At 40.5% G+C, this 13,944-nt stretch overlaps 1 protein-coding gene across 3 annotated transcripts in view; it reads left to right on the top strand.

The window, feature by feature from the left end:
* LOC102417188 (serine/threonine-protein kinase Sgk3) overlaps positions 1–13,944 on the top strand; it is a 104,824-nt gene continuing 90,880 nt past the window's right edge. Inside the window, exons 1-2 of one of the 3 annotated variants that reach the window (XM_023755440.1) lie at positions 1–32; positions 1,652–1,862. The gene's annotated coding sequence lies outside the window, so the exon portion shown is untranslated. Of the gene's footprint in view, positions 33–298; positions 321–1,651; positions 1,863–13,944 lie in introns of those variants that run through there. The other 2 variants (XM_023755441.1, XM_023755438.1) reach the window with 2 other exon arrangements.

The following is a 13,944-nucleotide window of genomic DNA, read 5'->3' as shown; positions in this document are numbered from 1 at the left end:
CGCCGCGCCGCGAGGCAGCACCGCGGGGCCGGGTAAGTGCGGGGTCGGCGGGACCCGCGCGCGTTCCCGCGCAGGCCGCAGGCCCCGGGCGGGAGAGGCGGGGCGGGGCGAGGGGTGCCCGGGCCTCGGAGCCAACGCGCCTTTCCCGGGTCCCCGGGCAGTTCCCCCCGCCCTCGCCCGCCATCCCCCGAGTTGGTCGGGAGGGAAAAGTCCTCCCGCCCAGCCCCGACTCGGAGAGGTGGTGCGCTTCGTCCCCTCGGGGTGAATGCAGGCTGTGCTGCTGATTCCTGCCCTCCCGGTGGGGTCGGGGGACCGACAGGGTGCGTTAACCCGTGCGTTGCTCGGAGCGCGGAGGGGCGGGCCCGCAGGCTGGGGGACCCCACCGAGGCGGGAACTGGATGCGGGTCACCTGCGAGGATGGGATGGCGGGGACCTCGGGGGTGAGGGCACGGGAATCCCTCCCCTGTGGTCAGTGGACCTGTGCTCTGTCTGACACTTCGGCGCGTTGTTACCCTGTATGTTTTCTGTGACTTGAACCCTTTCCCTCTCTTTTCAAGTGAATTTGACTATAGATGCCCACAGTTTGCACATCGATCTGTACCATCCAGAAGTGCTTTTGAGGTGTTTAGATTTGGTTATGTTTCGTGGTGGTTAGTTGGAAAGAGAAACAATTTGTCTCTGGAGACTTAAACTCTCATTATTGACTTTTGCACAGTGATTTCGGGACCAGGAGGAGAATTTGCATAATTGACGGTGTAGGGTACACTTGAGATGCAGGTAAAAACAGAGAGAACTACAGTTTCTAAATCTTTCTCAGGGTAAAAAGTATGAGACTGCTGTGCTTTGTATTAGGTTGAGGAGTCACCCAGCCAATCCGAAAAGTGCCTTTCTTATTTAGCAAACACTTGGATACCTCTTACTATGTGTTGGGCTCTAAGTGTTTTATAAATATTAACCCAAATTGTTAACTCAAAATATCCAATTATAGTGGTTCTAGCAGTGAAGAGGTTGTTCATACTTCAGTTCCCCAATGTCACTGCAAGAGCTGGAAACGAGAGAAAGTTTCAGGCTTTTTTTTTTTTTTTGGACTGTGTGTACCTTCTGGACCCTTTGGTTACCATTCCTGTAAGACAAGCCACCACGCCTCCGCTTCAGGGGAAGGGAGTCTGGAACTACCCCTCTTCTGGACCTCTTCCCTGCAGATCTCAGCCACCCAGGTCCCTAGGATCGGCTCCAAGATGGCCTTTCTTATTGGCCATCGTGCCCATGTTAGCTAACTCCGGAGAGTCCAGAACTTCCCCCTTTCTTCAACTGCCACTACTTGGAGCCTGATTTTGTTTATCAAAGGAGTTTTGCTCCCAATCTGTTTGAGAATTGATGTGACTGTAGCTTACATTTAAGATTGAAAGTGAAATGCAGTATAAAATAAAACCTTTAGAGATGTCCATTTTGTGGTTTGCAGATATATATAGAGAGAAAATATTTTTCCAGAATAAAGTGCCCTCTTTAAAGACATGCTTTGGCCTGACGTCAGATTAGTGAATAAAATAGACATGGTTCTTGTCATTATGGTGATTATGAGTCTTATGTTAAGATCTGTACGTCATACTATCGTTCTATATCTCTCTCTTTCATATATTTAACTGTCCAGGGTGATGATTAAATGAGACGCTGAGCCTTATTTAATAGGATTATGACGTGTCCTGGAAGCAGGAAGGTTCACTTTCCTTTGATAAGATTTATGGCGCAACAGACATTGGTGGATTTCAAGAATGCACTTCACCCAAATGGCAACTGACACTTTCATGAGTTACAAGGTGCTTCCAGACATACTTACTTGCTCTTCAGAGAGACCTTGTGAGGTTGGTGGCCATTTTTATTCCAGAAACTGAGGCATGGAAATGTCAACAAGCTTTAGCCTGGATTGCACAGCTGGTAAGAGGCAGAGCTTGAATAGAGAGCAGATATGTGCACAGTGCCTGGCACATGCCAACCTGTCATAAACATTTGCAGAATGAATGACTCCAAATGACTTCATACTTATTGCTCTTTCAAAACACATGCCTCTCAAATACCATAATAAATTTGTGCCTAAAGGATTTCCAGGCCTAATCCAATGTATCTCTCTTATTTCAAACAGTATCTGTCTGATACACATGTTTTTTTCCAAAAGGGATGAGAATGCTCTTTGGACTCATTTCTTAGGATTTATCATCTCTGGTTTTTTGTTTTGTTGTTGTTGTGTTTTTGTGGGTTTTTTTTTTGGGGGGGGGGGCGGGTGTGATATCATCTCTGGTTTTTGAAAAGCAAATAGGTTGGTTGTCCTTTCTCGCTCTCAAACATTCTTTTTCCCTCTGATTTGGAGAGTTTAGACTGGACACATGGTTTTAGTGTTTGTGTTGACAGCTTTCTTATCTCTCCCTGCTCAGCTAAGGTCATTTTTAAGGACAGCAATCACTATAGGTTTTCCATGTCAGTGAACTCAATTAAGCTACTTAGAAATAGGATCAAGTTTAAACACAGTGATGCTAGGTATTGCAATTTTTCAAAGTATCTGACATTACTAATGTATTTCTCAAAATGTTGCAATTACTTTAGTATAGATCTGTCTTTCAAAAAAAAAAAAAACCCTCAACTATTTATATCCTTTAAGCATAACTGTCTGTACTCTAAAGTATGTGACTTCCAGATGGAAAAACCTTCAATTAGAGAGGAAAACATGGCCATTACCTGGTGGGAGAACTTGAGAAGGGAAAAATGGGAGGTGGAGTGGCCTTTCCCATGAAGGGGATTAGGTGGTAAGAAACCCTTAATGAAGCCACACTGAGTCATCTGCCTGTCAGGTTTTTCTCAACGTTCGCTCCTCTGTGTGGGGGTGGAATAAAATACTTTTGAAACCTGTCTTGTTTCAGAAACCACGTTACCTTTTCCAATCTCATGTTTTCTCTCTCTCTTTTTAAATTCATGTAAATTACTGACTAAACTGCTGATTCATGAAACTCAAATTATGTAACATGTTGTTCCTGACAGAAACAGTTCAAGAATTATTTTAAGGGACTGTTTCCCTTTATCTGTTGCATTCTGTAAGGTGGCATCTTTGTTCTCATTTCACCTTTTCCCCCCTTCTATTTCATGGAGGAAAGTGGCAAATCTAAGAGGCGCCATTTCCACTCCTTGTGGTTCATGGCAAAGCCATTTTAACTCAGGACTAACTTGAGTTAGTTAATTGTCATTGCAGAGGAAAACAACATGGAAATCAGATGTTGAAGGCCGATTCAGAACAGTAAAATTTTATTGCCTGTTTGAAGCTGAGCCAGCGAGTTTGCAAAGAGAGCAGTGTACCATCTCCTTGCTCCTGTCCAACTTCTTCTGGCCTTTCCTGGTTGCCACAGGTCTTGAAAACCTGCCTTAGTTTACCTTTTTGTAGCCACTATTATTCGGTGATGGGCGGGTGAAAGAAGGGTGATTATGTTAGGGGAATTGTTGTAGGGTGAGAATCTGTAATATGTAAAATGGAGGGTGAAGTAAGGGTTGTGAATGAGATCTCACAGTGGAGAGGATTCATGCAGATTGCTGCTTTGCCTTTCCTGAAGGGATCAGACAGACATAAGGGGAAGACATATATGGGATCAAAGGAAGATTGGGAAGGATTAGAAACATATGTCAGCATGTGCTATTGGCAGGCAGAGTTCCTTTGTACCACCAAGTGCAGAAGTGTCATTATGGGTAGCTGTTTCTTCAGGCCACCGAATGCATTTGCAGACAATTGAATTGTAGATGGCTGGTTTCCAGGCTTGAAACTGGAAGTAAGAAGATTTCACAGGCTTTTGCTTGAGTCAAGGCCTGGATTTTGTACCTTTTTAAAGCCTTACTCTTTTTTGAGTCTGCCTATAATGTGGAGATAATGTCATTCTCTTCACTGTTTTGCGATTTTAAATAACCGACGTTGTATTTACATGGCATGTAGTAATGAATAGCATTCAGGTTAATTGCTGTCATTCAGGTTCCTGGTATATTTGCTATGCCAGTCAATACCAAACACTTTTCCTGTAGGTAAAATAGACTTCATGTATATTAACACACAAAATCGGACTCACTGATGGACTAGCCGGTCTATGGATGAAGCATCCTCAAGTACAGTGGGGCTTCACTAGGACTTGACTAATTGCTTGCTTGAGTTAAGTAATGAGAAGAAACTTTTAGTTATTTACCTCCCTGTTTTTAAAATAAAAATAGATTAAAGTTAGCTTAAAATGATATGGTTTCCAAATCAGCATACACACATGCAGACAAACATATATATGGGATCTGTGGATAGATTATATAATCTAATGCACATATATTATATAAGTGATCAGCTAAAGGGAACTATAGGAATCATGTCCACAGTTTCCCAAGAAAACACAGTATGTACGTCACCTTTTTTCCCTATTTTTATTTTAGTTTTTTTCTTTTATTTTCTAAATATTTTTAATTACAAAGGCATGTATGCTCTTGAATTCAAGCAGTCGAGAAGCATGTGAAGTGAAAAGGAAAACTAAGTCTTCTCCATTTTAATCTTACCCATGAAGATAATCATTGCTAAGTATTTATATCTTTCCAGATTTTTCTCCATGCTTATATAAACCTGTGTATCTATAAATATATGCAGGGATATTTTTTGAAAATGAGAATCATTCTACACAATTTGTTATTTTGTTTCTGTTTTTTGTTTTTTATCATGGACATCTATCAATCTACACCATTAGTTTTGACAGCTGCATAGTATTCTACTTTATGGTTAATAAATTATCCACCTTCTGTTTCTAATTATTTATATGCTCACTCTTTTGTGTCTTTTAAAATATGTTTAAATCACCAAAGTAATACATTTTTAAAGAAAAAAAAGAAGAAATAAGAATCACCAGAGGGGCAGAGGCAGGCTAGAAGGGGGTCAATGGGAGAAAAAGGGAGACATACAATTCTTTCTTTCTTTCTTTTTTTTTTTTGACATATAATACTTTCAACAATAAAGACTAAAAAAAAAAAAACAACACACCAGTAAACCTGCCAGTCAATAATCACTGTTAGCATTTTAGAGTATAACTTTCTACACTTTTATTTGTGTATGCGTATCCATATTTTCAATGCCATTTTAAGCAGTTTCTTCTGAAGGCTTGCTTTGTTGGTTGGGGAATCAGGTTTGTGTAGCCAACACTTTTAAACCAGTTATTTTGCTGTGTTTCCTGGCCACCTGCCATAGCCCAAGTCTGGATAAAACTTGGAAGTTTATACTACTGCTCATAAAGGGGATGAGGTGAGGGTGTGTGGATGGACTGACAGACCCATCCACATCGGCATCATGCATATCTCTAATGGAGGTCAGTCAATATTTGTATTTTAAGTACATCTAAAATATAAGATATTTAAGAAGAGAACTAACAGAATATTCACACATAATTGATTATGGTCACTAAAGGAGAAGCAGAAATAATAGATTTGAACCAAGGAAAAAGTGTTACATTTAGTTAAAAATCAGAACAGCTGATCTTCACATGTTTTGAAATAGTCTCCTAATAAGTAGATTTTTTGAAATAATTGGTCTAACAAAGCTCCATCAATGGAAGAAATAGGTGATCTTGAAATTTCTTATGGTCCTATTATATTATAGGCTCTCAGAATTAGTAACACTTGACTTAGTATAGTTTCATGTATACAACTCCCTAGTTATAATAATACTAGAGGCCCGGTGCATGAAATTCGTGCACGGTGGCAGGGGGGGGAGGTCCCCTCAGCCCAGGCCGCACCCTCTCTAATCCGGGACCCCTTGGGGGATATCCGACTCCCAGTTTAGGCCCGATCCTAAACTGGCAGTCGGACATCCCTCTCACAATCCAGTACCGCTGGCTCCTAACTGCTCACCTGCCTGCCTGCCTGATCGCCCCTAACTGCCCCCCCTGCCAGCCTGGTTGCCCCCAACTGCCCCCCCCCCCCGCCAACCTGGTTGGCCTCAAACTTGCCCCCCCCACCAGCCTGGTTGCCCCTTAACTGCCCCCCTGCTGGCTTGGTTGCCCCTTTATGGCCCCCTTGCTGGCCTGGGTCACCCCCAGCAGCCCCCCTCTGCCGACCTGATCGCCCCTAACTGGCCCCTCTCCCCGCCAGCCTGGTCACCCCTTACTGCCCCCCTGCTGGTCTGGTCGCCCCCAACTGACCCCCTGCAAGCCTGGTCACCTCAACTGCCCCCCCTGCTGGCCTGGTCACCCCCAGCTGCCCCCCCTACCTACCTGGTCACCCCCAATTGCCCCCCCTGCTGGCCTGGTCACCCCTCCCTGGCCCCCTCTGCCGGCCTGGTCGCCCCTCACTGCCCCTCCCCCCTGCCGGCCTGGTTGCCGCCAACTGCGCACCCTGCCGGCCTGGTCGCCCCACGCAGCTTGTTGTTTGGTCATTTGGTTGCCCCTCACTAACCCCCCTGCCGGCCTGATCACCCCATGCAGCCTGCTGCTCAGTCGTTTGATTGTACCTCACCAACCCCCCTGCTGGCCTGGTCGCCCCACGCAGCCTGTTCAGTCGTCTGTTCGGTTGTTTTGGATGTGATGGCCCCTGGCTCTTTATAGATCACCAGTTTTTTCAGACAGCATCTGTCTGGGCTAACATCTCGCCATCCCCTTTTTCTTCCCCCACTGGACATGTGCACAGCTGTTACCCACAGTTTGCTCCTATATCCTTTTGTGGCTTCCCCACCCTCCACTTTTATGAGAGTCTAGTATCCCTTTTAACCTGGTTCTTTTTTTCTTCTTCTTCCAGCTTTTTCTTTTTTAAAAATAATTATATGTTTTTTTTAATTGTTTGGGGTTTTTTTTAGAGAGAGGAAAGAAGAGGGAGAGAGGGAAACATCGATGTGAAAGAGAAACATCGATTGGTTGCCTCCCATACACACCCCAACCGGGAATTAATCCCACAACCTGGGTATGTGCCCTAACTAGGAATACAGCCCACAACCCTTCAGTGCACAGGATGGCGCTCCAACCAACTGAGCCACACCAGCCAGGGCCAGCTTTTGCTTTAAGAACATTTCTCTGTCCTTTCTCTATTCAACTCCTTCATTTTGATCTTGAGCAAAAAAAGGATACTAATCATGGTGGTATATTTTTAAGAACAAGCCTTTAATAAGGAAAAGGAAAGCTTTCAGTTTGGGAGGAAAGGTAGACATTATAAAGAACCAGTGGTTTCAACCTTCAAAGCTCTTGAGAATACCCAGTAATTCCTTTCAAAATTCCCACAGAAGTCTCCACCCACCTCTTCTCTAAGTAAGGTGTGTGTGTGTGTGTGTGTGTGTGTTTAACATTTAAAACTATAAATTTTTTTGTTCATGTCATTGCTTTGGTGCTTTTTTGCTTTTTTTCCCTGTTGAAGATGTTAGTCATATAATGGATTGATGAGAGAGTGTTTTGGTCTTCAAGCTAACTCCTAGCTAAGACCACTATTTCCTTAAGAGAATACAACCAAAGTTCTAGATATCTGGTTTAAAAATAGCATGTTTATTTTGAAGTTAAGGAAGCAAAGGGCTATCTTAAGCCAAAGATTAGCAATCTTTGAGAAGTGGTGTGTCAGGATTCCAAACCCGTTCTTCCTAGATTTTCATCAGCAGAGATATGCAATGGTGAGAAGCATAGATCAGCTGTCCATTCTTGGAAGTTAGCAAAGAAGCAGTACTGTTTGCAGGAATTTTCCATCGCCTTGTAGACTCTCACAAGAGGTAGAGGTGGGGGATCAAGTCCAGGTAGCTGACTTCAGTTTGACCAACGTGGTGCTTTGGCCAGACGTGAGGAGCTCTGCACCAAGACAGAAGCTCCTTAAACCGCACTGAGACCAAAGACCGACTTTTTCATAAACATGAATGAAAAAGGTTTTGAAAAAACATTTTTACTCAGCTTCCAAACAACATGGTGCTAAAATTCATCATGGCTTAAACATGAAAGTTCTTATTATTTGCTTGTTTGAACTGTGAAGATTGTGAATAAATATTTAGAAGGTAAGATGTTGGTATAATTTTTAAAAATGGTTCTTAGTTTTGTAGTTCTAAGTGTACATAGTTGTGCATAATTGACATTTTTTAGTCCATTCCAACATAAGGTACCTTCCTTTTTTTTCTAATTGTTCTTCTTTAACCCTCATTCTCTCTTCTGGTGAATATTTGGTTTAATTTTTTTGTCTATAAGGGAATTATTATTTTTTTAATTAATGAAAGATAAGACATACCAATGTTTTAGCAGACAAGAATTTTTAAGAGATTTATAAGACTCTATTCCTCTTTCCCCTTGAATTTTGTGTCCCCTTTAAATTTCCTTTATTTCTGATTTTCATTAACATCATTTATTACTGTTTATCCTTTTAAAAATTCACTCAAGTGTGAACAAAATCCCTGTCCTACTGAACTTATTTGTTGCTTTTATCAGACATTTTGGGATTAGAAAGTTGCTTTGGAGATGCAGAATATGTATAAATTGTTACCTCTGTGTAGAAAAATAAGGGTTAAATAAGAATATATTTTTGCTTTGTTTGTCTAAGCATAAAAAGACTAAGCAAGTAAGTGTTTATCTGTTTGGAATTGGGTAATGAGAACTGGGTGGGAAGCAGACTTTTCACTGTATCTCTTTTTTATATTCTTGGTTTTTGAACCATGTGAATATGTAACCCATTGTAAAAGTAGTTTTAAAAAACATGTCTGCGATTCCTTGACTTAAAAAAAAGGGGGTGGTGGGTCTGTGTATTTCTGTTGTTATTTTTCCAGAAGTCTTTAAGTAAAGTTTTTTTCAAATCTTTTTTTTAAAGACTGCATGTGTGGGGAGGGAAGTTGGGGGACCGGGTGGAAAAGGTGAAGGGATTAAGCAATACAAATTGGTAGTTACAAAATAGTCACGGGATGTAAAGTATAGGATAGGGAATATAGACAATAATATTGTAATAACTATGTGTGGTGCCAGGTGGGTACTGGAAATATTGGGGGAAACACTTTGTAAAGTATATGGTTGTCTAACCACTATGCTGTACACCTGAAACTAATACCAAATAATATTGAGTGTAAACAGTAATTGAAAAATAATTTTTTTTAAATATCTAAAAACATAAATAAAAGGAATGCATGTGTAGTCTTGTCTCCTAGGACTAGTAGTATTTTGCAGGCATCTTGACCTGGCTCCTCAAGTGTTGTGACTAAGATTTATTATGAATCCTTCCCTTTGGAAATTCTGATACTACACATACAGCCAAGACTCAAGTTATTGTTGGCTTCTTCGGAGAACCATTTAACTGAAATGGTCTGCAGTATTCTGCCAACTGGATACTCAGTTGTTTCCTAATAAAACTGTGAGATGATACCAACAGAATCAGTGCAAAGTTAGTTGATTTCCCCCCATGTTATCTTGTATCGTACCACCATGGTTGTAAGTTACTTACTTAATATTATGTTAGCTTGATGCTTTTAGAAAATAAAGGTTGGTTTACTTTTAGTAATTAAATAATTCTGCTCTTTTTGGTACAGTCTAAGCCGAATAGTCTCTTTCATCAGGTTTTTGTCGTTTTGTCATTTTTGACCTGTGTTTTACCCTGAGTAGAGCAAAGAAAAAGGAACTAATATTGAGTATCTACCATGTGCTGGGTGCTTTAGAGAGATTATTTTATTAAATAATCATAACAACTCTCTGGGGTAAGGAATATTTTACAGATGAGCAAACTGAGGCTTAGAGAGGTTTCGAAGGCAGCCATGCATGGCCAACACGGGAGAGCTGATTCGAACAGGTCTGCCTGGCTTTACCAGGAGGGCCCCTGAGCCTTGGAGAAGGGGTAAAGGCTGACTCCTCTTCAAGCTTCTCTTCAGAAAGAACAGGCAGCATTGACTTACAGGTTACTCAGATTCCCTTCTGCTGATGAGGCATTCGTCAAATGAGTTTGAAAACTGGCTTTTCATTCTCACTCTATTATGCTGAGATTATGTTAATGTAATCTAGAAACTGCTGCCAGACTTCAAATGCTGATGTCATGTTCTAAAATCCCTTCACGATGATAGCCAGCACCACTGATATTAACCCTTGGAAATAGAGCAATCAGCAGATGTAGATACCAAGTAAGAATAAAAGAGCATTTCCGGGCTGAATTCCTTTGATTCTCTTATCTAATAAAATTCTTTTATGTTCTGGGCAAAGATGGTGAGAAAGATACTGAAGAAATTGAAGTGATTAGAATAGTTTAAAAAGGTCACAGATAGTGAAAGGAGAAGACGATAAACCCTGAGCATACACGGAAGTACCTTACACTTAGCACTTTAAATAAAAGCTTTATGGAGACTTACTTTACATGCTGCTAATTTACCCTTTTAAAGTATTCAGTTCAGTGATTTAGTCATAGACTTGTGCCATCGTCATCACTATCTAAATCCAGGACATGTTCATCATTCCAGAAGGACCCCCGGACCCTTCGCAGTAACTCCCATCCTCCATCCTTTTCTTCCCCCAGCCCCTGGCAACGAGGAATCTACTTTCTCTCTCTATAGATTTGCTTATTCTGGACATTGAATGAAAAATGGAATCATGCCGTATCTAGTCTTTGGTGACTGGTTTATTTCACTTAGCATACCGTTTTAAAGGCTTATCCATGTTGTAGCATGTAGTATTTCATTTCTATCACTGAAAAATATTCCATTGTATCAGTGTACCATATTTTGCTTATTCACTCATCTGTTAACAGACATTCGGGTTATTTCCATTTTTTAGCCGTTATGTAAAATGCTGCGATGAATAGTCATCTGCAAGTTTTGTGTGGACATATGTTTTCATTTCTCTTGGGTGATACCTAAGAGTAGAATTGCTGGGTCCTATGGTAACTCTGTGTAATGTTATGAGGAATTGCCAAGCTTTTCAGTATCGGCACTATTTTACAGTCCCCCCCCCAGAAATTTGTGAGGGTTCAAATTTCTCCACATCTTGGCCAACACCTGTTGTCTTTTTTACTTCAGTCATTTTAGTGGGTGTGACGTGGTATCTCACTGAGGTTTTGATTTGCATTTCCATAGTGACTAATGATCTTTCATGTACCTGGTGACCATTTGTATATCTTCTTTGGAGAGATGTCTATTCAGATCTTTTACCCATTTTAAAATTAGATTATTTATCTTTTTTTTGTTGTTGAATTGTAAAAATGTTTTGCATATTCTAAATGCACATTACTTATTCTAGATGCTAACCAGAATTGGTAAATGGTTAATTTTTTTTTCATGGTAGTATTCTTTGTCTGTACCTACAAAAATTCTATGAAATATATGTGTCCAAGTATGCAGTGGTATAAATGTCATATGGGATTCAGTTAGTAGAGGCATTTAAAATGTATCAATATATTGTAGGGAAGTAAATTTGCCACCCAGCAATGTGTCTCTCTGGCATGAGGATCATTTTATTTGTAAGAAATAAAAGACTCAGGAAGAAACTTAGATAGGGACCTATTCCAGAAAATAGTGCTAGCACCTGAGATATTTACAAAGAATGTGGGCTAGGTGCGATGGGGAAACTGGGCAGGGTCTGGAGATCTCTGAGTCCTTGTCTCTGTATTGCCCAACAGACATTTGTTCACTGAACATTGGCTTTTCCATCTTCATGTGAATTGTCTTTGATGCCTCAATCCACTACCCCTTCTCCTTAGCTCAAGATGCCATATAAGCCTCACCTGCCTACCTTTCTTGGGCCTCCATATTCTTATGGATCCCCCTCCCCATATGTACATACATAATTAAATTTGGCTATTTTTTTCCCTGTTAATGTATTTCAAATCAATTTAATTCTTAGACCAGCCAGAAGAACCTAGAAGGGTAGAGAAAAATTTCTTCCTCCCCAACAGTCTGAATAGCAGTAAATTCTTCTCAACTAAAAATACTTTGACAATTTAGCACCATGTGTTCGTGAAGACAGTATAATTTGACTTTGCCTTGTAGCACATATAGAAATTATTCACCATTTTTAAAGTAAATTATTGTTTTGAAATTATAAAAAAGCAAATACCCACGTCTTAGTATTTTTTTTAAACCCACTGTATTTGTAGTTAGAGTTATCTCTCATTTAATGAATCCTGTCATCTAACAGTGGCCATTTAAGGGTATAGGTCTGAATGTAGAGGAGAAATTCGACATCATTTCTAAGTTATCTAGATTTCTAGGTTATGGGACAGGATGGCAGTTCAGAAGAAACCATAGATTGGAGAACACACAGCAGCTACAGAAGAATAAAAAAGAATGTGGTAGCAGAAAGAGTATAGAGTTAGATGAAGGAGGAGGTCTTGGCAAAGAGACCAGTACCCAGACATGCTTTGAGGCTGTCTCAGTCTATATCTGTCTCTGGGAGGGAAATTTCTGAGAGTGAGTGTGTTGTTGGAACATGTCCTCTTCAGTAGTATAGTTAGTGCAATAATTGAATTACCTCTTTCCATTTGGGTCATGTGGCAATATTCTCTGTTGGCAACACTGGATATCCAAAGGAGTGAAGTGATTGTTTTATTAAGTCTCTTAAAATCTTAAGTGCTGACTTAGGGAAGAGATGATAGATGTGAAATGCTTGGCATAGTGAAAGGCACAAAGTAGGCACTTGATAAATTGTCTACTTAAAAATTGGCTGATATTAACCTGTCCATAATATTTTATAATATTTAATAGCTTCAGCTAGGGAATTTAGAAGGCTTAGGTTATGGTGTTTGATCTGCTACTAGCTTGTTAAGTGAACCCTAGCAAGTGACTTGATTTTCTCTGGCTGTAAATACTCAAAATTCCTTCTATCTCTAAAATGCAATGTTTCATATAGGGGGGGGGGGGAAGGCTTTAAATAAAGATTATTCTTTTAGCAGAGGTGGAAGTTTTGTTTTTGTTCTCAACTTTTATAATTTTAACTAGGGTACACTAGATGAATAAGGCTCTTTATTGCATTATCAAAAGCCAACCACTGATTTATTTGAAAACAAAGAGTTTCTTTGCAGTGTCATTTCGCCTGGCATTATCATGAATCCGAGAATTATTCTACACGAATCAGAGAACAGTAATGTAGCTGTACTTAAATTTAGAGTTCCACACAGCCATTCACCAGAGATGAATTGAGGTGAACAAGTACTTCCAACTTAATTTGCAAAAAGTTCTAAAACGCTGGTGGAATTCACTGCAGGAATCAGTGAAAAAGCAGGTTGCAAGTGTGGCTCAGATCATGCAAAGCAAGTGTGGCTCAGATCAGAGAAACTATCACTGCTTTTGTATTTGTTTTTTGGATCTGTGTGATTTCTGGTAAAATTTAATGATAATATAAAATTTAGGAACATTTCTACTACTTTGAAATGTTGATGTATAGTGTGACTGTTAGAAAATGAATCAGTATGGTTGGTCATCTTTGTTTTTATTTTTTATTTTATTTTTGTTAATCCTTACCTGAGGATATTTTCCCATTGGTTTTTAGAGAGAATGGGAGAGGGGGGGAGAGACAGAGAGAGAGAAACATGTGAGAGAGACACATTGATTGGTTGCCTCCCACATGCGCCCCGACCTGGGTCCAGGGATTGAGCCTGCAATTGAGGTACGTGCCCTTGACCGGAATGGAACCTGAGACCTTTCAGTCCACGGGCTGACCCTCTAACAACTGAGGGGAACTGGCGAGGGCTCATCTTTGTTTTTAAAGGAAGCCAATGCCTGGCTTCAGATAATGCTCTATGGAATCATATTCTCTCTTTTTTTCCTTTACACTACACACAACACTCTGAACATTTTTTCTGGACTCTTGTTACCAAATACCAGCTGGGTATTTTACAATTTAACTCACTTCTGATACTGTCTACCTGAAGATTCCACAGGTTAAGGGTTCAGTTCTATATCACTGCCCCTCCCTCAGCCTTAGCCACCAGTCAAAAGTCCAGGTTGTTACCTGTCTTACCAACAGGCTATAAATC

This window comes from Myotis lucifugus, unplaced genomic scaffold (genome assembly GCF_000147115.1).
Source record: "Myotis lucifugus unplaced genomic scaffold, Myoluc2.0 scaffold_77, whole genome shotgun sequence".
Taxonomy (NCBI): Eukaryota; Metazoa; Chordata; class Mammalia; order Chiroptera; family Vespertilionidae; genus Myotis; species Myotis lucifugus.
This window is presented reverse-complemented; position numbering and strand designations above follow the sequence as displayed.